Below are 24,919 nucleotides of genomic sequence, written 5' to 3'. Positions count from 1 at the left end.
TGTTGTCAGCCAACAGATCCCATTTCAGCTTACAAAAACTGTTCCGCTCGAAACGTCTCACCATAGGGTCCTCATGTATTCCTCGGAGATTTGGGTTCTTAGCAAGAAGAATTGCGAACTCTTGGCCGCGTTCGAGAGAAGAATCCTCCGAAGGATTTTTGGCCCTCTACATGAGGATGGACGATTCCGTGGCCTACATAACGACGAAATCTATGGGCGATGCCATGACCGTCCGGTTGTGGATAAAATCCGGTTCAATAGGTTACGGTGGGCGGGTCACTTAATCCGTATGGATGAGGATGACCCAGCCCGGAAAGTCTATAAAGGTAACATCTATGGTAGAAGAAGAAGACTAGGCAGACCCTGCCTAAGATGGAGCGATGGGATAGGTCGGGACGACAGACAGCTTTTAGAGATATCAAATTGATGAACCTCGGCGCAAAACCGGGATGTCTGGAGTTCCTTATAAAGGCAGACCTAGATCGGATTCCAGTTGTAGCGCCGTTGATGATGATGAACTGAGCTATGATAATATAATAGTTTAGGTTGGAATCTTGTTCTGAAGGTGCGCGTACCGAAATTCGAATTGCAAAAGATCAGAGCCATTGAGATAATATTCTTTAAAAGTTTTGTGGGAAAACGCAGAAGTTGTCGAGAAGGCCAATAATCTAAAAAAGCTCAACTCTTATAAAGTTACTACATCTCCATAGACAAAACGTAGAAACCAACACCGACAATTACTCCCCTCTAATCAAGAGTTATTAAGTCTTTAACTGGTTCCCGAAATACAGTACATGTGTAAAATATACTTGAGCCCAAAAAGGACAGTCTTCAAATTGTTTCCATCGAAAAAGCTTGACTGGTATACTCCAGATTAAACAATGACCCAATTTGGAACCGATAGGGTAGGAGAATATCGGATTATGTGATATCGTGCGAAGCAAAGTAGTATCCATCTTGGTATACTTAAGTCCAAACATAGTTGCAAAAATTAGGTGTAGTTTCGTTTCTGCCATAGAAGTTGAATATTCTGATAAGCACACGGGACGTCCAAGGGTATGGACGTATTTTCAAAACATATCAAATTACAGCTGATAACAAGGAGTGGTGCACGTCCCCTGACATTTATTTAAATTTTTGCTATCTTAGATTTTTACCTTTATTTAAAAAAATCTGTGTTAGCGCTTTATCTATCTTATCACTGTAAGGACTTTCACTTTGTAAAAAGAAATATATAACCAACTAATAAAATGATTACAAATGAATGTTATAAAATTGCGATAGAAACAACTAGGAACAGTACGAAAACCAAGACTGTGGCAAAAACTCAAAAAGAAAATTCCAAGACTCTCAGGCCTCAGGTCGCTGAGAAGGAGGTGAAAAGAAGGGATAAGGGGTAATGGTAATACCTGAAGAGACAATTCCAGGAAGAAATAAACTTTGTGGCCTAATTAAAGAGAGATATATTTGAAGGAATTGTTGTAGGCTGAAAAATGTATCCAGAACTGTATCTTTTGTGGGCCTGTTCAATATCCTTTACAGTCAATTCTGCATTTCGAATGAGCGAGAGAGTTAATTAACCAAAACTGTAAGCTATTAGTGACCTAGGGCAATTCCTTTACAAATACGGAGCATATTGAAATAGATTTCCAGTTTCTTTTGGCTCCAAAGCTATTATTCCCAACCTCACGTGGGACTGCATACGTCTTAACTCTGTTACCGATTTTGTGTACAAATCCCAATTTGTATTGAAATTCACCAAATTGTAAAATTTTGCATCCCTGTTGGCAGCCCGAGTAGATCCCGAAGTTACAAAAAAACACACTTCTGCCGTCAGGATCAATGAACTTCTTCCCCGTACAATTGCGCTACTCGAATCCTCAGACGACGACGACTGCGACAGAGGTAACAAGGGGGAATTCAGGACTCGATGCGACACAACCGAACACACCCTCCTGGTTCGGGCCAACGTACAACATCCTGAGCTCAATACCATGCAGCCTTTCCTTTTTGCAATCGACGGATACCACCGAGTAGGAGCAGACATACCGAGGGGAAAGCTCTACGGACAGGAACCACGGGAGTAAAGAGCAAAGAGCAAAGAGCGCGAACCAGGAGCAAGGATGGATGGGTATACCAACGGGAGCGGTCGATTGCGCCGATTATATGTGATGTGTGTCTGACGATGTCTGGCAATGCACAACTGGAATAGGGCAACGTAGAAGAGCATTAACCCTTTTTTTCCTTAGCTGTACCAATGGTTCCATGTGGCGCGACGTGAGTCTCATTTTGTTTCGCATTCTTCCTTTCGCCGGCCGGCGTCCGTACTATGTCTACGTTCCAGGCTCCGAAAGGGGCTCGTACGATACACTGTAGTGATGTGTGTACCCTCGGCTAAGTGCAATTAATACAATGTTATGGGTAGGTATCAACTTCGTCTCTGGTCTGGAGCGAACAAACGATGTTATTGTCGACTATGCTTCCAGCCAATAACCCTTGGGATGCGATTTTTTTATTCCATTGATGGATGAGATAAAGTAAACATCCAGTTTTTGACAATGGAGAATGTTCGTAGATTTTCTAGCGATAAACGATTCCTTCGTTTTCATTGGGAAAATAAATAATTTCGAGAAGACCTCATTTGTGAACTTTTCTGCTGTAAGACGATAGCAAGTAGAAAAGTTCAAGTATTAATTGGGTTCCCATGATGGCCGTAGTACTTCCAAGTTAAAAGGATATGAGACATGCTAAATTTAGCTCTCTAATCAGCGTCTTTTCATAAGGATCAATATAAATGGAATTGGAAAGTGGGGTATAATATATGGGCCCAAATTAAGCATAGAGTGCTTGTTTAAAAGCCAGTGCACACTTCTTCCTTGAATGGTCATCTGGCACTTCTTGACTTCTTCACGTAAGTCGTCTGGCGACGTGCAATTCCAGGTATTTGGCACCACTACACTAGGGAACTTGGGTTCCACTTAAGTTGATTGCGTGCGTGAATGGACTTTGATCTTGCAGGTTCAGGTCAGCCATTATTCGATCCGACTTAAGGGGGTCATCCCGTGTGTCGGGTTGGAGAAATCGTTTTTTCTTCCATGAATTGTATCTATATATAGTGGAGAATATGTGGGCAAAGGGATTTTCCGATATACCGAGTCGTTCAGAAATTACAGTGTTAAACAGGTAAGGAGTTTGCAGCCGCGGCTAGAGTACTCGATGTGAAAGAGCATCGAATCTTTTTTTACCTGTTAGTTTTCTACATGAGCCTTATAAATTCGAACGCAGGTATGAACATAAAAAGATAGAAAACCAATCAATTGTCTAAACTTATTTACTGTTTGGAATAAAAAGGATAATCCAGCCTAGAGTGAGCACTGAAAGGCTTTCAAGTTATACTCAGTTATATTTTGTTGTAAGTATTGTGCTGTTTGTGTGCTCAGTAATTTTTTTAAATGGGTCGTACGAAGAGAGATCGCTTTAACGTTCAACGTCATGCTCGCACTAAACAACAAGTACTTCATCGGAATCGATACTTATCAGAGAAGAAAAAGGACTTCGCATCAACATCAGCAAAGAAACTTTTAGCAAGCATGAACATGGATGTTCCAATTGCGACAAGTTTTGTATATTGTATATTGGATTTTGCTGGAGTTTTCTCCGATATTTCTGCAAATCTCCACAAATAATAAAATATACGTAGTAGTAAAAAAGGAATGTGTGGAATTGTCCAGCAGGCGAGGACAGTTGGTGAAAATGGCGCAAAGCGGAAGCTAAAGGAGCACTGGATAGTTTCCACCACGAGAAGGCACCTTTGACTGAAGAAGTTCAAACAGTCATCAAACCAATCTACGAAGATTTGTCACGAGATAATCTCTTGAACAGATGTTTAGGAGCAGAGACCCAGAATAACAATGGGTCGTTAAATGCATTGATCTGGACTTTCGCTCCTAAACAGTTTCATTCTGGGACCAAGGTCGAAGAAATAGCCACTTTTCTGGCTGTAATTATTTTCAATGAAGGATTCAATGGCATTCTCAAAATCCTAGTGACAATGGGATGTCAAGTTGGTCACATATGTCAAGTTTATGTCGCCCGCCGTAATGAAGCGCGAATTTGGCGGTCCGAACGACCATCGACTGACCTCGCTAAAAGAGCCAGAATTGAAACCAGAGAGCAACAATCGGCCTTACAAGACTTTTTTGAAGAAACGGAGGGTGCTCTCTATGGGCCAGGTATAGCAGATTAATGGTGAGTTAAAATTTTACTGTTGATAATCACATTTAAATTTTCAAATGCGTTTTTCTCGAAACCGTGAAAATCGCCTGCCACCATAGCTCAAAATCGATCCAACCAAATTCTTTGAAATTTTCACGTCTTCTTTAATACATATTTCTACGGTCCGCAAACTAGGATAATTGCAATCGGAAGGGTCGTTTTTTTTATTCATAAAAAAAGCCGTAAAAAAACACCAAAATCCAAAAAATTAAGTTTAAAAGCCACCAAAAATTTACCTTTCAATATTTTCTAATTATCCTAGTATGCGGACCGTAGAATATTGTCCACATTAAAATGCCGTTTACTTTTTTTCCTCAGATGAACACAGCGCCCTCCAGCGTGGCAGCAGAAAAACACCTTTTTTTGGAGATGGGTGCATAAATTGACACGTATTCCGAAAACTAGCTACTAGCAATTTTTCAAAAAAAGGCAAAAAAACGGCCTTCACACGGGATGATCCCCTTAAATGCCGCTGTAGGACGCAAGATGCTACTCGAGATTCGACATGGGTGGTCAGAAACGAAGTATCATCCCCAAATGTAGTTGCGACTATATTACTGCTAGTTTGCATGTCTGATGTGTAGAAGCGCTACAGCACCGGTCCTAGTACGCTTCCTAGCAGTATGACAGCTTTGATGATGATGGTCACGCGCGATAAAACGTTTCTTCTGAACATTACTGGAAGCAATTTCTTAATTTTGTACACAAGACCTTCGCCGCATTTGGATACTTACTGAATGAGTTGAGCTGGGCAACCGTACCCCCAGCCAGCGGCTTCGAGAAATGTTCAAGTCCCTTTGGTCGCAGCAGGACCCGGAGAGCACCTGCGCCATTTTGGCTCGGAGTCACTGGAAGTGTTTCCCGCCACGACCGATAAAATCCACGAGGTGTACTCAAGTCATGTGGCCGCGGAAGTCTCTAGAGACACACGTCGGTAAGTGGAAGACCTGAAGGCAATGGCGGACACAGTCTCGAGGCTTAATGCGACGATAGGTACTTTGCGTTCGGCAAATTTCAATCGCAGTCACGGTCGAGATCTGCTTCCCAAGAAGAACGTTCAGGTAGTCGCACGCCGGGACCCTCATCGGCCTCAAGGATTTGCTGGTACCACCGTAAAGACGGAGCTCAAGCGACTAAATGTACCACCGTATCCACTTTTTACGTAACGTTATCTAATATAACAAGGTATTTGCAGACCTTCCAACAGCTTTTAGTCATCTTCACTTCATTTGATCACTAAGCCAAAAGGTGAATGGAGGACTTGCGGAAATTACAGGCGCCTGAATGTTCAGATACTTCCCGACAGGTATCCTATTCCACCACCATCGCCATATTTTCACGATCTTGAATCTAGCCAATTCGTATCACCAAATTCTTGATGCTCCTAAAGACATACCGAAAACGGTTATCTGCACACCTTTTGGAATTTTAGAATTCGCCAGGATGACTTTTGGCTTGTGTGCAACGCTGCACAGACATTCCAGAGATTCATCCACTCTGTCCTATGAAACTTAGACTTCTGTTTCGTATACATTGATGACGTTTTGATAGTCTTTTCTTTCGAATCTGCGCATTTGGACCATACCGAGAGGATTTTTCAACGTCTACTTGAGGCCGGGCTCATTCTAAACGTTGAAAAATGCAAATTCCTTCAGAAGTAGGTAAAATTTCTCTGGCATATGATTACCCCTGACAGAATTCAACCAGACCCAGACAAAGCTCAAGCGATTAAAAACCTTCCCCTGCCAACCACGGTGAAGGATCTGCGAATGTTCTTGGGCATGTTAAACTTCTATTATCGTTTCTTGTTAAAGGCCATTCAACCCCAAGCGATCCTCAAAGCTTACTCTCGCGAAGTTCCGTGGTCTACTGAGGCCGTCCAACCGTTTTAAACAGTAAAACAACAGCTTGTTGATGATACACTACTGGCGTTTCCTCGCCCAGAAGCACAGCTAGCTGTGTTCGTCGATGCTTCAGACATAGGCGCCGTTCTTTATCAACGACAACCGTTGAGTTTCTCTTCAGAACAACCCAGCTCAACGTAACTACAGCATCTACGATAGTGAGCTACTTGCCGCGCACCTCCCTATCAAATGCTTCCGCTTCTCCCTTGAATGTAGCCAGTCCGCAGTGTTCATGGGCCACAAGCCCCTTACCTTCGCGTTTAAACAAAACCCCGATAAAGCGTCTCTTCGCCACCTTCAGCAACTGAGCTTGATCAGCCAGTCTACTTCTGACATTGAACATGTCTCCGGAAAAGACAACGTAGTTGCAGACGCTTTATTTCCAATCTCGGAGGTCACAGTCCTCGCCGCGGTTGATTATACGGCAATCACCAAGGCGCAGGAAGACAATGCAGAGTTTCAGAGCTTGAAGGCAAACTCCAAATACAAATTCAAGGAGTTTCTGTGGCGTCCTCGTGCTAAGCAGAACAGTGCATCGATGGAAGCGAATTCACCACTGCAATGCAGTCGTGGTTCATGCCTCCGATGTGCCCCCCCAACATACTCCATCAAATGGCAGTGCTACGTTCAGGAACACCACAGAACAATACTTCCTTACCTCTAATGATCAGCTAATTTCCGCCTCAATTCCATGAACTTGCTCCGTCGTGCAATGCCTTTTGCGGAAGCCAAATTGATGTTGGGAAATTGCTTTTTGCTCGACAAGGAAAAGTGACAGCTTTACTAGGGGGAGGCGTTCGAAAAATTTTGACACTACGGATAACAAATTGATTGGTCGATATGAGCTTGCTAGCGTGAAATCTTTGCCAGCCTTGGGGATCATTGTAACCACTTCCAGGCTGTGTAGAGTCCTTAATTAGGATGAGCCAGCCAAGTTGGACTCTTTTAGAAAACCGGATGGTACTTTCACGAGCTCAAGACTTAAGTCCATGCAGACTCTCTTGGAAGTTCTGTGAGTCTGATCTTCAGTTTTGATTTCAACTCTGGAGTTAACTCTGAAAGGCGAGTAGGCGATGGGGATGTTCGTGAACATTGAAGGAGCGTTTGACTCTGCGCCTTTCCCAAAGCTCTATGATGCCGCCAGAAATCATGGTGTTGATAAAACTTTAATTACCTGGATCTACGTTATACTAATGGAGATATTGCTGTGCCTTGAAGTGAGTGTTGATCGCTATCTAAAAGCAGAAGCGACGAAGAGCTGCCACACACCAGAGGAGGGGATGATTTCGTCGACCTGGTGGGACTCCCTCTTTCTTCTTCTTCTTGCAGCACTGCACTTTTATAACCTGGAAAGGTTAGTGGTGTAGACGCGAATCTGATGTCGAACGGCTGGGCACTTGGCTAGGACACTAAGGAGGTTTTCGATGAAGTAGAAAAGAATACTTTCTATGAGCAATTATACGCAGTTCAGGAGAAGCTTTTTAAAGCTGGCATTGACATAATAACAACGGTGAACGACTTGTAGGTTTCTGGGACTTCAATACAAACGTGACAAAGGAAAGTCACCATTTGCTTGGGTGAATAAGCCAGAAGCTATCGCAGATACGAATGATTTCGCCACTGTATACCACATCACGAAAGAGGTTGCAGGTGGTCATAAACCTCTCGATTATCTTATGAGGAAGAGTGCAAGCTTCTGCGAAAATCGTGGAGGTAATTGCAGCACGTTGTCAGGAAGTTTTCGACAGAAACAACACTTCCTAAAATTGATCACCGCGTTTGACGTTCTTCGTATTATGGCAATTAAGAAGAGTGCGATAACTAGTCAAACTGAAAAACTTTGTTGGGGTCTATCTTCTATCTTCTTCTCTGTAGGAGGAAATATAGTCAGCATTGTGCTCGTGCGTAATTATTACCCTGATTTAATTCAGCTGAGTCGACTGGTATCCATCATCCTATCATGATAAAAATCGCTCGGCCACCAGTGGGATTTGAACCGCGATTTTCTGCTGCGAAGTTTACCACTCTAACCACTAAGACATCCATATACAATCTAATTTTATGCTTACTGATAATTGCCGATTATTACTGATCATACCTGCAAAGATAGAAAAAAAAGAATTGGTGAGTATGGTTGTCGTATAAGACTTGGAACTGCAGAAGTAAACAAACGGTCGCCAAATCACTGTAAATGCAATAATACAAGAACCGTTTAAGAAAATAAGGAAAGTGTGAAGCCGTCCTCTCTTCTCTCTGGGGTCCATCAGCTGACGATTTTAGTAATATAATATATAATAAATTCAAGGGGCGAAATTTATTTCGATCTTTGGAACGAGGGGCATCTTTCACCTCAACATTCTCAAAGTCGAAATTGAACGACCGTTTAAAGAAAGCTATAAACGAAAAACGTCCAGAATATGCGACCAGACACGAGTCCATAGTATTTCACCATTACAACGCTCGGCTTGATATTCCTTTTCGGACTAAAAACTCTTTGCCTGAAAGTCCATACCTGGCTTCTTTCTATCATTTGTTTCAAACTATGCAAAACGCTTTGACTACTTCATTTCAGAACAGAATGTTAAAATGCTTCAATTCAATCTTGACTGCAACAGATGAATGATGGGCGAAAGTCATCGCTAACGATGCAAAAAACGGACCGAATTAAGTTGTACAACTAATAAGTAACCACTTTCCAACACCTGTTTAAGAAATTACAAACTGAGCCTCGATGATTACCTACCTTGTAGTGTTGAAGGAAGGAGGAAAGTCCTCTAAGGTAGCAGACGTGAAACCTGGAGCTGAGCTGTAATCAAAACTCCAAGCCAAAGAATAGCTACCCTGGCCAGGGCTAAATGGTCAAATGCAACCGTGAAGGATGAATTCTGTGTGCCAGATGACCCCAACTTCAATTGACCTTGCCTCGGCAAAAAGGGGATCTGTCGAGATCGACTTACTTTCCTCGGTACAACCATGACGATGGTAGCGAATTGTGAATATCTCAAAAGAAAAAAAATTGGCCGGATAACACTGAGCTCATCGATAGAGTGAGGCTTACACTGAGATTCTCCACTCTGTCAATAGGGACCAATCCAATTGGGAACTAGTCATTAACAAACGAGCAGCCCTTTTGTCAGAACTCCTCACCCCGAGCTCCGGTCGACGCCAATTGTTGAAGCTGAAGTCTTATCCATAGATAAGCACTCATCTTCAGGCAGAAAATAATCTCCATGCAAATCGCCCTTTGGTAAAACAATGTCTCCAGGCAAACCATAATCCCTGGATTGTGCTAGCGGTCCTCTGATGATCCTTCCTTCTCAAGGGAAGGAACGAGGGTTCAGTCCTTAATATCGTCTTCATTTGTAGCTAAGATCATCGAAGTCTGGATGGGTCTTGTATGATGACACCAATCTATCCGGCTACGATACCGAGCAGTGCGAACAACTAAAGAGGAAACTCCCAGCTGTAAGGGCTTTATTCGCGAAACGCATCAAGCACTATATACCATGTATACCGAAAAATGTTACGAGTATTAACTAAGTAACTTTGCCGACGAAAGCAAGAAGAATTAACTTTGGCAGTACTACTCCTCCTACAGACAAGTGTGGGAGGCTACGCGAGTAAACCTGGAGAGGATGTCTGAACTGTAAAAGTTCAAAAAGTGCTTTCTCTGGAGGAGGAGCATAATGTCATGTTCTGAAACAATTTCCTGTCCAGAATAATCTCAAAACCCTTGTTCCTTCCCTTATTTCCCCCAAGAAGTAGCTGAAGTTCCCAGTAGAACATTCATCAGAGCTATTCAATACACTAAAAGTAAAAGAATGGGGATAATAGCAGATTGTGATATTAATGACTACCACATATGATAGGAAAGTTCTAACATCATCACAAAAGGATAGCGATTATAAGAATATCTGGCAGGAGCCGCAGTGCAGAAACATCAAATTGGATAATGAACCGACTTTCTTCAATGTAGTCAGGCGAGAGGCCATTGAGATTACGGCGACATCCCCTAATATCCCTTTGTCGGAGACTGAAGTGTATCAAATCATACCACGCTTTCGAACCACAAGTGCAATGATTTCGCAATGGGCATGGATGCACCCCAACCACTTCATCTAGGAATCCGCCGAAGATAGATTGGGCGAAGTACAAAGTAGAACTGAACGTCCAAGTTGGTGGAATTGAAGAGGCAACCCAGATGATCACAACTAGCATGCGAGAAGCTTTCGAATAAAGCTGTTTATTCAATACGCGACAGAAGGGTAAAACATGATCGTTTCACTCGGATTTGGCAAAACAGAGGAAAACGATAATGATAATCGAGCTGTTAATGCTGATTCTGCTGTTTGCTGGAATTGATACAAGGTGATTAGACAGCTCTAAAGAAGAGCATAAGGTGAGCTACACGAGCATCATGGAGATGCTTTTATGGAGGGACTAACTCGTTTGTGATGACCTCAAAGTTGAAGCGAGTCTATGTCGAAGAAAGGGCAAGAGGCCCATAGCACTTCGCAGACAGCATTAAAATTATGCGCATGTAGTCTTCAACCGAGAGATTGGACTGGAGAGACTGCAAAATACTTGTAACCCGTTCCATAGTTCCAAGTCTGCAGGCCCGCATGGTACCACTTACTCGGAATGTATATTATACATTTATATTCCAATTAACTGGGGTGATGTGAAGGTGATATAGGTGATATCCCAATTCAGGCAAATCCGCCTTTATGAACACTAGGCACTTCAGACCGATCAGTCTAACTTCCTTCTACTAAAAGGACTGGCAAGACTAGACCAGTTCATTAGGGATACATACGCTCCTGGTTAGCCATTCGACTGTAGACCACCAGAAAGACAACTTCACGAAGAAACTCCATAAACTCACGATAAAAATTCAGGAGACAAGGTCCGAAAACAAGTACATCTTCCGCACATTCACGACAATTATGCCACAACCGTAAGATAACATGGAATCGATCAGTTGGGTTCTTCACATGATGAATTGAAGAGAGAGCCATATATTAGTCAGACGTCTATTGTGGAAGGATGTCGTAGAAACTACCCACAGGAATGAATTCTTTGTCATCTATATGAGTCCTGATAATGGACACCTGTAACTGAAATAATTATCGGCAGTCAGAGTTGGTGCCTTCCTAGCGGCTCTACGGTGAACCCTAGGAAGACTGGGTTAGTTATGTTCATTAGAAGCGTTAAGTGAGCTATGTGCAGGGGCGAAAATACAGTTGGTACAAAAAATGAGTCGAGGTCATCGCGACTTCAAACTAATGTAGAGCAACATTGGAAATCCTGCTCTGGTGTTGAGGACTTTCACCACAACGGATTCTTTGGATACATACGAAGCTCTGATAACAGCAGGAAACTACTGGGACATATTTGACGGCTCAGCTACCTAAATGTTACTCGAGCAACGAGACGATCGCGGCACTCGATGCTGCCTTAAATTTAATCCCTCATTCATTTGAAAGTGAAACGGAAGCTAGCTGCTGCGTTTAGACTTGATACCATTTGTGCGTGGAAATGCACAAACATCTGGAGGCTCGGATGCCTGCAAACCACATGGTATGCAGATTTTTCTTTGAAAAGACAACTCTAGTTTAGTCGACAAATAGCCATGAGTATTTCTGGATTACGGACTCAATAATCTTTACCGGCGGGTCAATCACGGAAGACAGATCGAACGCAGGGGTTTCTCGGAAAGTCCAATTATGGAATTGGTCCGACCTTTCGGAAAAATGACGACCAAAGTCCAGCGAAGATATATGCCATTTTTTAACAGCAGAGGAAGTCGCACCATTCGAATCAACGTTATCAGCACTAAATAGCAACAAAGAATCAAGCCAGTTGGTGTGGAGTTGCCACAAGTTTGCTGCTGAAACTGGGCCGATTGACGAAACATTCTTAATGCGGGTGCCAATGCACTCGAACATCACTTGTAATGAGGAAGTTACCAGAGTGGCACAATAGTGGGGCCAGCATTTGACAACTGGCCATTCATTGGCAAATCTAATCTGAATGGTGAAATAGCAACGATTCACACACCCGAATGAATTCTTACTGGCAGACGAAAACCCCGCGGCCGTTAGAGAGGACCTGAAAACCATAAAAAGGTCGTTAAAAACTACTGTTACACCGTGAAAAAAAATGGCCTCTTCCAATCCCATACGAAGATACCTTGGTAAGCTTATCTTCGACGTAGAATCTAGGCACTCTCTGCCTCTGGAGGATCTTGTCAGATTCGGAAAAGCATGCGAACTCATTTCATAGGCAATTTTAGCGGATAGTACAATGGAGCTAACTAAAGGCCTGGATGCGTAGAGCTTCGGCTTCCTCCATTAAACCGACCAACTGATCAATCTCTTTCGTTTAAAACCCCACATGGCTATGCTTGGTAAAATCACATTCCTCTTTTGAAGGTATGGGGAGATCTGTAAACTGAACACTGCAAGATAGATTTACTGGTTCACAGTTCTAGCTAATTTAATGCCAATATCTTTTGAGACTTTCATTATGTAGAATCTACCTAAAGTGTAGTTCAGGAGAATTGAAGTAACAGATCTGTCTGCCATCCACTTTTACCAATCCTAGAAAAAGTATAACAATTATAATATAAATGGTCATGGAAAGGTTAACACGGTCAATTCAAAAAAACTTTACGCCATAAAGTAGCAGTTAGAATGCTTTCCCAAGCGGAATAGAATTCAGATCGTCTAAATTAAAAAGAGCTACGCCAACCTCTCTTATATCTGATGTGCCAATAATGCAACTCGTCATAATTTGAAGGAACATTGAACAAAACCGAAAAAAAAAATTAAAAAGAAACGATGCATAATGGATACAGTTGTCTCGTGGATCACAATCCACAACTGTGATCAATCACCAAAAGATATTTAAACCCCAAATTCTACGCTGATCTATGACGTAAATGTATGCTTCAAGCATGTCAACAAGTGTATTACTGATAACTCTTTACCACTTGGCCAATATAAGCTTCACCTGAGCACCTGATTTCAAGTAGTAATTCAGAAGCTGTGCTAGATTTCATGACGTAAATATGGATGCAATTCTACTATGATCATTTACCTGGCCAGCTTACCTATCACAATGAACAAAGCTCCCTGAACTCTTTAGCAAATCTATGGGGGTCGAAAAATACTACTTTCTATCTAAATTCTCTTGTAGGAATTACAAAACTATCTAATAATCGTATACATATGTATCTCTGCTAACTCGATTTCTCCCAGGAAAAAACATGGAACCCATAAATCAAATCCAAAATGGAAAACGAGCATATCGCGTTCATTGAGCCGCTCTATTAACCAATAATTCAAAACCTGACCTTGTGTGAAGATTGACAGGGACTTCTATTTGACAAAAGTATAAGTTGTTGTGGATAATGTGTTGAAAATCTTCGGAAAACAAAGCGTTTATGTTGGTCGCCGTCATAATTGACTACATTTTCAAAGCTATCTATCTGGAAAGCCTGGTATTCACAGTTGACGTCAATTCGGCTTCCCAACCAGAACTTCCATGTGAGTAGTATGGATAACAAGCTGAACAAGCGAAAAAACAAAGTGGCTAAACAGCCACAAAAAACCTAAGATAGTTATTAATAAATTTTTTGGTGTCAGTATTTGTTTCTTCATATTATGTATCTTTAAAAGTTTAATGACTTTGACAATTGACAGAGGAATTTATTGAATGAATAGATAGCGTGGCCGAAAATGATTCTAAAGTATTTGGGTCACGGGAAGTGAATTGGTCCTCTAGTTTTTCACTCTTTTAGTAGCTGGTGCCAGTTTAGATGATTCAAATAATGTTGAGACAAGTCGGCGAAAGATTCCAGTTTGAGCACTTTCTAGTGACTCGATTGAGAGAAGCAAATAAATGCCAAATTATTGACGTCATTTAGCATCGGTCTTGACGGGTGACCGTGCCATGAAAGCAATCACCTTCAACTTTCGAACAAAAACTGTCATCGGATTCCGTTCTTCACTGATCGTAACTGGCCGTTAATTTTTAGGGGCTCTGTTAGGGTTCTCTTAGGCCAAAAGGGAATCAGCATTTATGAATCAATATTCCTTATTGAAAGGAATGCTATGTGAATACTGAAGAAACGAGTTGAGCAAAACACCTAACATGTCCAGCAAATACTATGAAACCTTGCTGTATTGTCATGATCCTGGTATTCAAATGAATCCTTAGTGCTAGAAGAACAAAGCACGTAAACTTTGATTTAAAGGATAATCAGGGATGTAAACACAGCAACCTTGCCCGATCAGACTATATACGAGAAAGGAAATCTCTGCTAGCCTAAACGATTTCAATTAAGGTCATGCCCGAGGAAGCAGTGGAGTTCGAATATTTCCGGTGCAGAAATTTTTGGTGAAATATTTAAGGGAAGTGTCACGGCATTACATACAGCGGAAGAAAAGTCAGAGCAAGTTGTTAAAAACATGGTCCCAGCCTATGATGCCACTATGCCAACGCACAAAAATAATGTCCACACTTTACCGAAATCCAGGTGAAATGACGAAATCAGGCAATGTGTAGCGAATGTCTAAAATTCAGAAGGAACTACCAATACGAGAATGATTACCGAGTATTTGTAAAGAGAAAACAAAATACAAGCTTGCCATTCACCTCTTAATGGATCACAGTGCATCAACCACGTATACATACCATCGTTTACGTTCGCTGAAATGCGATTCAGCTCCCTCTAGGACTATCCGAGAAACTTGCACTCCTCCATCACTGTTCTGTGCCATGTGCCTCTGAAGCGATCCACTAGTTGGTCATCTTGGTGTATTTCACTGTATGGGTAGCCAACAATGGCGTTGTCGCCCTTTTAATGTATGACCTATCCACTACCTCTTTTGACTTTTGGTCAACTCGCCAATTGTTTCAGGCCAATGTATCCCGATGACAATAGAAGTACCGACAGGTACAAATTCTATTGTCATGAACACTACTCAAGGCTGTCCATAGGGCGGGGTACTATCGCCGCTGATGTGAAGTATGGAAGTGGACGAACTTCTGGACCAAAAAGAACCTCCGAATCATAGTGAGAATTCTCATTGGTCATTGTTGGCTGAACTATCACCTAGGGAAGCTAGGGATATCTACGGACACTGCCTGCAGGTTTGTGAGGAGTATGACGAAACCTCTATAAACGTCCTGTAACAGTATCGAGCACTTGTGCAAAGTAGGTTGAAGCATCTGGGAGAACACTTAATATCAGATGCAAAGCTGAAAGATCTGGAAGTAGAGAACATATTGAAGTTCCTGACGGTTACAGGCCTACTTGAGATACTATGCTCAATAGGTATACTATAACCAGTAAAAGGGGCACAATAGCTCTTTAAGGTCGCGGCGCAACTTTCCCTTAACAGAATAATAATAATCCCGATGACAAATCGCAAACAAGTATTGATGAAGGTTTGGACCCTCAAGTACCTCGAGGCGACTATAGTCCTTATTCAAACCATGTGCAGTTTCATATAGATCGTATATGACTATTGTCCTAAACAATCCTTTGACCCGAACGACTTTTCCACTCTCAGATCCTGTTGCGCAGACCAGCTGGCAAAATGTGGCTCCTTATCTTAGAGGGTGACTTAAATGCCAGGCACACTTCTTGGGTTGACTGACAACAAGTGCCGCTGTGTGAAACACCTCCCATTTCTAAAGCAGTTCGTTCTGAGGCGAGCACGTTTCGTTGCCACATAAAAATTTTTCCCCAACAATTTGTTCCAATTGTATCTATTCGCTGTTGAGTTTGTTCGTTTTGATAACGCACAGCTTTTCGCCAGGATAATGTTAGTGATGTATTTTAACGTATATATCTGAGTGTGGAATTGTGTAACAATGTGGTAAAAGGTAATGAACCCAACAAGTAATCTGCGCTACAAAAAGTTGTTATGGTTAGGAATTCCAGTTATCTATAAGTTTAAAGGCTATTATCGGGGACTCATCTGAAGTAGCTTTAGGTCACGAAACTTTACCGGGAGTATCTAGTACCATGGGAACCGAGATAGCCCCTGAATTCAGATGTCTCAAAAGAATTGATGGTTCATGTGCATTCAGTTCAGTTGTAACGGTTGGCCCCCAGAGGGAGTTTCACGCGGGTTGTGGTTATGTCGGGCAGAGACCTTAGGGTTTTAAACGTGGTGGTGCGCTTCAACACGGGTGCCCTACTTCTTAGTTCGGTAGAGATTGGCTAGGACTTGCATCCAGCAATATGAATACTGAGCCATGCACTCAGTATATACTGGTGCCTTTAGGCTTGCCCCAGTGGGGCACTGATTGATGAAACAAAATCAATCCGCGTCTTAAAAAGATCGTGGAATTTAGCCAACCCAACAGGTACCCACGGTAAACCACAAACGACGAAAAACTGTGCGTCATCAAAACGATATGAACTCACATAGCAGACACAATTTGAAACAAGTCGGACACCGGAAGCCCAACGCTTCAGGTATAAAAGGTTTTGTTAATTTATATGTAAAAATATTTGGCTGCACGATGGTTCCACTTATATATAGCTCTTAGTGCAAATACGTTGAATATACCCGATATCCAATTCGACGTGGCACTGACAGTTTATCTCTTAGTAGTTATTTGACACGAATCGGAAAAATTTGATCCACTATTCGATAAAGTTAATACGATTTCTACCACACTTTTTAGAATGAGGCTTCCTATCAAAACCTACCCTACTGCAATTTTACGGATCTAGGATGAACTTAAGAAGGATTTGCAGCAAATTTTTAAAATATGAAAATATACTATCAATAACTTTATTTCAGCATATGCTGCGGGCAGACTTCTCAGACTTTCCGGTTAAGTAGATTCTGAGAATGGATTCTTGAAGTAATTGCTCCATTTCAGACCTCTTGAACTCCTCCTCTTTACAACCAATGTCAGAGCTGATATCTGATTTGAAAAGTACTAACCGAGACATTTCATTTGATACTCCACATGACGGTGAAAAAATGTGTGTGTAAATATAGGGAACCCCCTTTAAGTTACACGTGCCGCAATTTAGTTGACCACATGCGGTTCACAGTTCCCACCATACCACCAAATTTCATGTTAATCGGTAATCGTTCCTGAGAAAAGCACGCGTGACAGACAGACAGACAGTGAATCGATTTTAATGACAAATAAAGTTAGTAAAAATTCATATCACCAAACGTTCGCATCAAAACCCCCACTTCACCTCGGCATGCCCTACCCACAAATATAAAGACCACATCCTAATTAGCAGCAACACGCATTCCCACTCTTAGAAACGTCTCTGGAATTCGGGACCACGATGCTGTTATCCTAGATTAACAACACCCTAATTGAACCATTCGCCCACCACCATTAAAGGCACCTGACTTCAGGAATACCAACTGGCAATTTATCAACCAGCATCTAAAATCGTAGCTCTTCCAAGTTCAATTTTCCCTAAACGCGCTACTAATCGAATGATACTATAGACAGCACAGTCCGCCAGTACATCGAAGGGATTCATGTCGTATGTGACGAACTGGCGCCTACATGCTCACTGCACTTTATCTCCCTTCCGACGGCCTGCAGGATATCTCCTTTCTACCGTGGAGACGACTTAGAAATAGATACTTTCCGTAGAACTTCTTCGAATCGAGCTCTGAGGTCTGAATGCTCTCTCCCTCCTCATACACACACACACACACGTAAACGGTTGAAAGGTAGTACGTACCTCAGCGAGGTAGGCCGCATGTGACGGTATACCACGATCAAAAATTGGAAAACGCACTCTGATTTACCACCGGCAGCTGTACTACCAAATTCTACTCTGACCTCCACGTGGTAACTGTCGGGGAATGCATCTGCAGCTAACGAAATAGGGTGCCCGCGAGTTCCTTGCGTCGGAAAGTAAGGTCTTCTGCCACACTTGGCTGTAGGTATGAAAGGCTATCGGAACGTCACCCTGAAAATAAACCTAACCAGCGCAACGTGCACGGCACTGGAATACGATTTGGATTGTTGACTTTGGGCTGACGTTTGTAGCATTCTGTTACCTGAGTACGTATGGTGAAATCTTACTTACCCCGCTAGAGTGGGAAAAGCAGATGCTGATGTTGCTGCCACAGAGTAGCAAACCACCATCTTCTCGCCCGATTTGTTTACTGGGCATTATAAGAAAGCTGCTGGAGTGCACTAAATGCGACAAGCTACTCAGAATTTTAAAAGAAGCAGAAGGTATGTCTCAACATTAGTACAGTTTTGGCACTGCCTGATCAACAGTGGATGGCACCAATGCAGTGATCAATCTGGCCGAGGAAATAATTACAGGTATAAGGCAGAAGGGCTGTACCAAAAATACTGTGTTATCCTCGCTCTCGATTTGAGGAATGCTAATCCTAAGTCAGCTGGATGTGTCCGCATATAATCAAGGACTACTTGGTGGATAGAAAGAGAGGATGATCAACGAATGGCCTTTATCACATTGGAACGCAAGACTAAGGCTGTACTAGTCAGCAATCACAAGATGAAAGAAGTTCTAGCGTTTCATACCGGACACCAATATGGTAGAGCTTAAGCCCCCTTCAAGGAACACTTGATCTGCGCGAGCCATAAAGTATGAAAAGTTATGGCTGCACTAACTGGCATAATGCCGAACATTGAAGGGTCCAAGCTACCGAGGACGCTGCTGCTAGTTAGAGTATTTACATCCATTCTGTTATACGCAACACACGTTTTGACGAAGGTCCTTAATGTTAAAGCGTATAATTTGAAATTATCTGCAATATATAATCTAGGCGCATGAAGAGTTCCTAGCACATTCTGAACAACGTCAGGTGCAGCATTTATAGAATGGTTAGAATGGTACCCGGATATCTAAGTGAATATCAAGATCTGGAGCACGTGTTCTCCATGTGCACGATATTTGGTGGTGAGAAATAGCACCTTGAACACCTCATGAATGCAGGTAGTGGCATCATAAACTGTATTCAGGAGGAAATTCAAAGGCTAGAACGCCTACGAAAAAGCAAACGGAAAGGCCCAATTCTCATCACCAGATTAAGTCGGTAGAGCTTGACTCCCAACTTAACTCTCCAGAAGCCAAGCCCCCCATCTACTAACATAGTTAATAATAGCCACACCCTGAACGAAGTAACTCTACACACAATATGCTATGGACCAAAAAAACTCGAAAACACCTCTTCCAATCCAGAGTGTCATGCGAACTCATGCGGGCAGGATCGATAGTTTGCAGTCGCCGGTCACTGACTATATTCGAACGGAGTCTGAATCTGGTCGCTTCAGATAGTAAATTTGACATTACCGCGCTACGTAGGGGCTATGCCACGGAGGATTTCTTTACGACCATGCTCATGTAACACCAAATGAGCAAAGTTAGCAGAGCAACAGATAAAAATAGTAAGAATAACGAATAAGCGGGTCCCAGTACCGCACACACACTGGTATATCAGACGGAATATACCCAAGATCGGGAGAAGTTCAGAAGACAGACAGTCAAATTCAACATGACCTACTGTGAAGACCGCAACCAACTCCTCCCCAGAAGGAAGGGACTAGTAAAGATACGTCTGAGATCACATCTTAGACGTTGGAAAGGAAACTGGTCTATGTGCGAAGCTGGCCAATGGTATGTGAAGGCCTGGAAACGGAAGAATCCCTTACGAAGGTTCAGAATAGAGATAAGGAGATAATTCTGCAGCAACGACGCTAGAGAAGAAGGAAGCAACCGGCATCATTGTACAAGTGGAGAATGAAGAAAGTAGAAACAGGGAGAAATCGAGGAAAGGTACTTCAGAGAACACATTGGGTAAAAAGTCTACTGAGGTTCTCGAAAGAATCGCGGGAACCATAGAAAAAAACATCCATCCTGGAAAAACTGATTGGGACTCCTATCTAAGGCACGTGTAAAGTAACATTACTCATGTAGAGTTGGGCGATGATATCAAAAACGACTAGAACTGGGGTTAGTCCTGAAAAATTTTAGCAGAGCCGTCAATGACCCATATGAGACCAGCTGTCCGGCAGAGGCAGTCACACTATCAAGGAATATATCCTGGTGGAACAGGAACCTAGCCAGGATGGGAACAAAAATCGGAAAACTGCTTAGATGGGCGAAGCAAACCGGGGACTGACCAAGGCCCAAAAAAGCACTGATGGCATATAGCAGCGGGATCAAACGAAGCAAAACAAAACAGATTCAGGAAATTCTGTGCAGGGAACCGCAAAATCACCTGGCTACACAGGCTAACCCCATAATAACATACAACGGGAGGAAATAGGAAGATTGGAGAATAGGAAAACATGTTCAACGCACAATCAACCACAGTAGACGACAATTTTCCAGCGTAGGAATAATTTTAGAATCTCCCCTAAGGATACTTAGGAGCAGCATAGCAAACGCATTCAGGGAAAGTGGCCTATATTTTTAAGACAGGCAAAAAGCCTCCACTTCAACCTAAATCTTTCAGAGCGATTTGGTCGATATCGTTTGTACAACAAATAGTAGGCAAGGTCCTGGGCAAGTAGGTTCGAACTAATGTTGTTGTTGGGCAGAATGGTCGACCGAAATTGCTCTTTAATAGCTGATGGATGAAGTACTCGATCTTTAGAAGCCAACAAAATAACCGTGTGCGCGTTTTTCCAACTCGACGGAGATTTCGACAGCAAATTCCAAGATGATATACGAAATGCCCTAATACAAAAACAAGTCTGGACCATCTTGGCCTTCTCTATGGATAGGATAGGAGTGAGCAGACCGAGGCGTCAACAAAAATCAATTCTATTATTTGAAACATTAGCCTTAGGCTTATGTGAAATGTAGTAGTTGGCGAAGTCCTGGGAGAAATAACAGGTTCAAAGCTACGCTGGTAGAGCAAAACTTGTGTGAAATAACCCAAACTGAATTGAGAATTTTTAGTACTTGGTACAGGATGGTGAGGTGCGAGAAAGCATGGAATCCATTAGAATACTTGGCACAGAAGCTGTACTAAAACAGAGTTTAAAGTCCTTAGAAAAAATATAGCTTACATAACTGTCTTGTCCGAGTATCAATTGGACAACGAGGAGATGCCTACGGTATCCCTTGAGGTCTTTCTCTTGTCTTGGAGCATCAGTTGGACGAAGAGCTGCTTATATCGAAAGAAAATTGACATTATTTGCAGGCTGACCAAGCAAGGAATCAGATCAGAATCCTTTCGTAGTATTGGGGCGAAGTTCATTGTCAGGAACGACTGAGAGAACTTTACGGGACGAACATTCCAGGGTGCTCATGGAGAACCTAAGCCCCCGCAAGATTGTTTTAGCCACACCAAGAAGAAATCTAGGAGATATTTTAAAATTATTGTCAACTGCAGGATTGACCGCCATATTCTAGTTAATAGATACACTATGACTATTAAAGGAGCGGAAGCGGAGCGGTGCAACTTATTTTGACACTAGTATTATTTGTAGACTTTGATTCTGTAGCAGCTTCTTTCCTGTGATTCTAAAACACAACTTTTTTTTTAACCATGTATTAAAATTTAAGCAAGTACAGGTTTTTCTCGTTTAATCGGTTTTCAAAGTCTTATTCTTCGATGTGAAGGATATCACAAGTTGTAAGTTAATCGATTTTTAACCAGAGTGAAATTATGCGGTGTTTCCAACGATTAATTAAATGAAGTAATAAAAACTTGTTGTTTCTTTTTCGGGAACAAGTGGTTCCCGAAATATCGGTATTTGCAAGAATAAATACCCACACCAACGAAAAAGAAACAACAAGTTTTTATTACTTCATTTGATTTTTAATGTTTAAGCCTGAACTAATCCTGAAACGCTCTTTTGAGAATACTCCAGAGGTTTCAGTAGGTTCAACTTTCTATTCAATGCCTTTCATTGTAGTATAGGCCCTTTGCTGTTTTTAAGCTGAACTGTATGTAGTTTTTCCTAGTCAAACCCTATAGACAGACCTTCGCTCGCTATAAACAACCATTTCGTCAACATTGCTTTTCATGATTGGCACTACATTAACCAGTATAGAATTTTTACACGGATGTTAGCTGGTAGATTTGGTAAAGACTTGCATAGTTTAACATCTATTTAAGTTTAACTCTTCTTTAATTCTTTTAAACTGGTTTTCGCTGCGGTTAACGAAAGGTTTGACCAATTGGTATGACCAATCCTATTGGACGGATATCATGCGTGCAATCAGAGTAACATACTACATACCACACTTACAAGATATACCTCTATGTAGAGCTTCTGTTACTGGTAGAACTAGCCCATCAACTTCAGCAAAAACTTCAATACCAGAAATTATTATTGGTAGCAGGGTCTTAAGGTGATTTCTCTATTATTTGATTTGCTTTTATCGGAACTAGTCTGTCAAGAAAGTGCCCTTCATCTCGTTATTTGCCGCAATTATCAATGAAAGTTTTAGGATTTGCCTCGATTTTACGGTCTTTAGCAGGTCTGGTGCCTACCACCCATAGTAGTCACATCAATTTGTTTGTCCATTGTCATGTTTGTTTGGATTCATATAATCATGCCTACTATGGCTACGCTTTAGACCGCTTACTAACTTGCCTTTCCTTTCAAGCTATTAAGGTCAGTAGAGATGCATTCGTAAGTTCATATTTTCATTACGGTTTTCAAGCGACAGGCGCAGTTGGATGAATTTGATAGTATTATGTCCAGCTCCTAACCTGGCTAGTGCTTGTGGTCCCGATATCACTTATATCAAAATCATGAGGATTCGTCTGCAGTTTTACTAAAACGTTCACCCTCAGAATATAACGTACAATTTTAGCTTAATTGACAACCGTATTGTCAAAACGATTTTCAAAATTAAGTAATATTATCGATTCTATCTACGTCTAACCAATAATATAAGATTAAATTTCGATCACATCTAGACCGGTATTCTCCGGTCAACTCCCCCAGTGGATGAGACCGTCATGGTGCCTTGTTGCATCAAATAACAATAACAATTGCGAGTTCAACTGGAAGCATTTTGTCTGGAACATCAGACAGCAATAACAATAATAGTGACAAATGGGCGAATCCCAGACTAGACTTGAATATGGTAAATTATCGTGGTTCATGTGCAATCCACTATTTGTTTCTATTAACAGAAAGGTTACAACAATTTGAATTCGGATATTTCAATTAAGCGCACGTATATGGTGATACCGTGCGATCCTTTTCTTAGCAAGTGATATTCAGCGAAACCAGGACGAGTAACAGCCAGCATCATTCAAAATCAAACGACTTTTCAGTTCAGACTTTTGGGATCCATGGGGTTTGAAATCAAATTTATCTGTAATTTTTATGCATAAGACGTCCAGGGTAGAGTAGCATGTAATATGAAGTGGGTAGAGTAGAATGTAATATGAAGAGATAGGTGGACACTTGGAGTTGGCAAAGGTCATCAAAAGATAAATGCTTAAATGTGGTCGTTAAGAGTAGTCACAATTGTGGTCAGTCATTGACTAAGGAAAGAGCTATCGTTAACTTCACGATTATTGTATCAGGCAGTGGACACCACTTTTTCGAAAACTTAACTTTCTGAGTTACTGAGTTACCCAGGAACTTCTCGGAAATCCGCCACAGATGGAAAGGTTTACTGACCATGAGATTTAGTGAGCATTCGTTCCTCGTTTTTAAAAGAGACATACGAGCCATTCTGGCCCCCGGTCATTATAGGTATTACAGGAACCATATTTAGATTTGACTTCCATATCGGGCAAACAAAAGAAAGCCTTAAGAGCCCTTATTCCCTTAAAAGTTAACAGTTATATCCACTTACTACAGGATGTGTGCAGCATGTGTCAACGAAATCAGAGCGGTTTGACCGTCACAGCATAAATCTTCGCAATTTTCCATTCAATCACTGACCCCAATCCTGCCGGTTCTATGTACGTCTAACCAGCAGAAGTAAAATTTGATTTCAATTAAACCTGGAGCAGCATAAATATTTTTCGGTCAAGTCCCCCTGAGTCTGGCGAGACATGGTATAACCTCATTGCATCAAATATCAATAAAAATTGAGAGTTATTGCAGCCACTTTAGCTGTAACATCAGACAACAGTAACTAGAACGTCAACGAAGAATTCATTCAGAAGTGTGTTCTCGGAAGCAATTATCATAGACACTATCGGTTTATGTGCAATCCTCCGTCTGGCTTGATAACAAAAAGATTGCAATAATTTAGGTCTGAATTCGGGAATTCCGATTGCGTGCACGTATACCGTGATTCAACGCAATAGTCTAACAATAGCTCAACCAGGACTAACAATAGCCGACAGTATTTAAAAGGAAATTACTTTTCATTGCCCGATTTCCAAATCTATGAATTTTAAACATCAATTTATCCCTAATTTCTATGCAAGCAGCGTCCTGAGAATCGTAGCATAGAACATGAAAGATACAGCACCTAATGAACCCGTTGGACTGAAAAATCACAGGTTTGGCTCGTCGCAGTCTGCTTTTCAAGGAATGTTGTTGTTTAGTTGGAAGTAAGTAATTGTAGGTTGTTGCTTAAAGGGAACGATAAGCCCAGCTTTACCTAGTATTCATCTACTCCCACTTTAGGACTTCTATGCACCAGGGTACCATTCAGGCAGAACCAGCCACGTTAGTTTTCAGTGAATATACAATTCAGAGACCGACAGAGACCCGAAAATTGAGTAGGAAGGAGGCACTAGATAAAGGTTTTTGGGTTTGTAGCT

This window comes from Hermetia illucens, chromosome 6, assembly GCF_905115235.1.
Source record: "Hermetia illucens chromosome 6, iHerIll2.2.curated.20191125, whole genome shotgun sequence".
Lineage (NCBI taxonomy): Eukaryota > Metazoa > Arthropoda > Insecta > Diptera > Stratiomyidae > Hermetia > Hermetia illucens.
Note: the sequence above shows the minus strand (reverse complement) of the source record.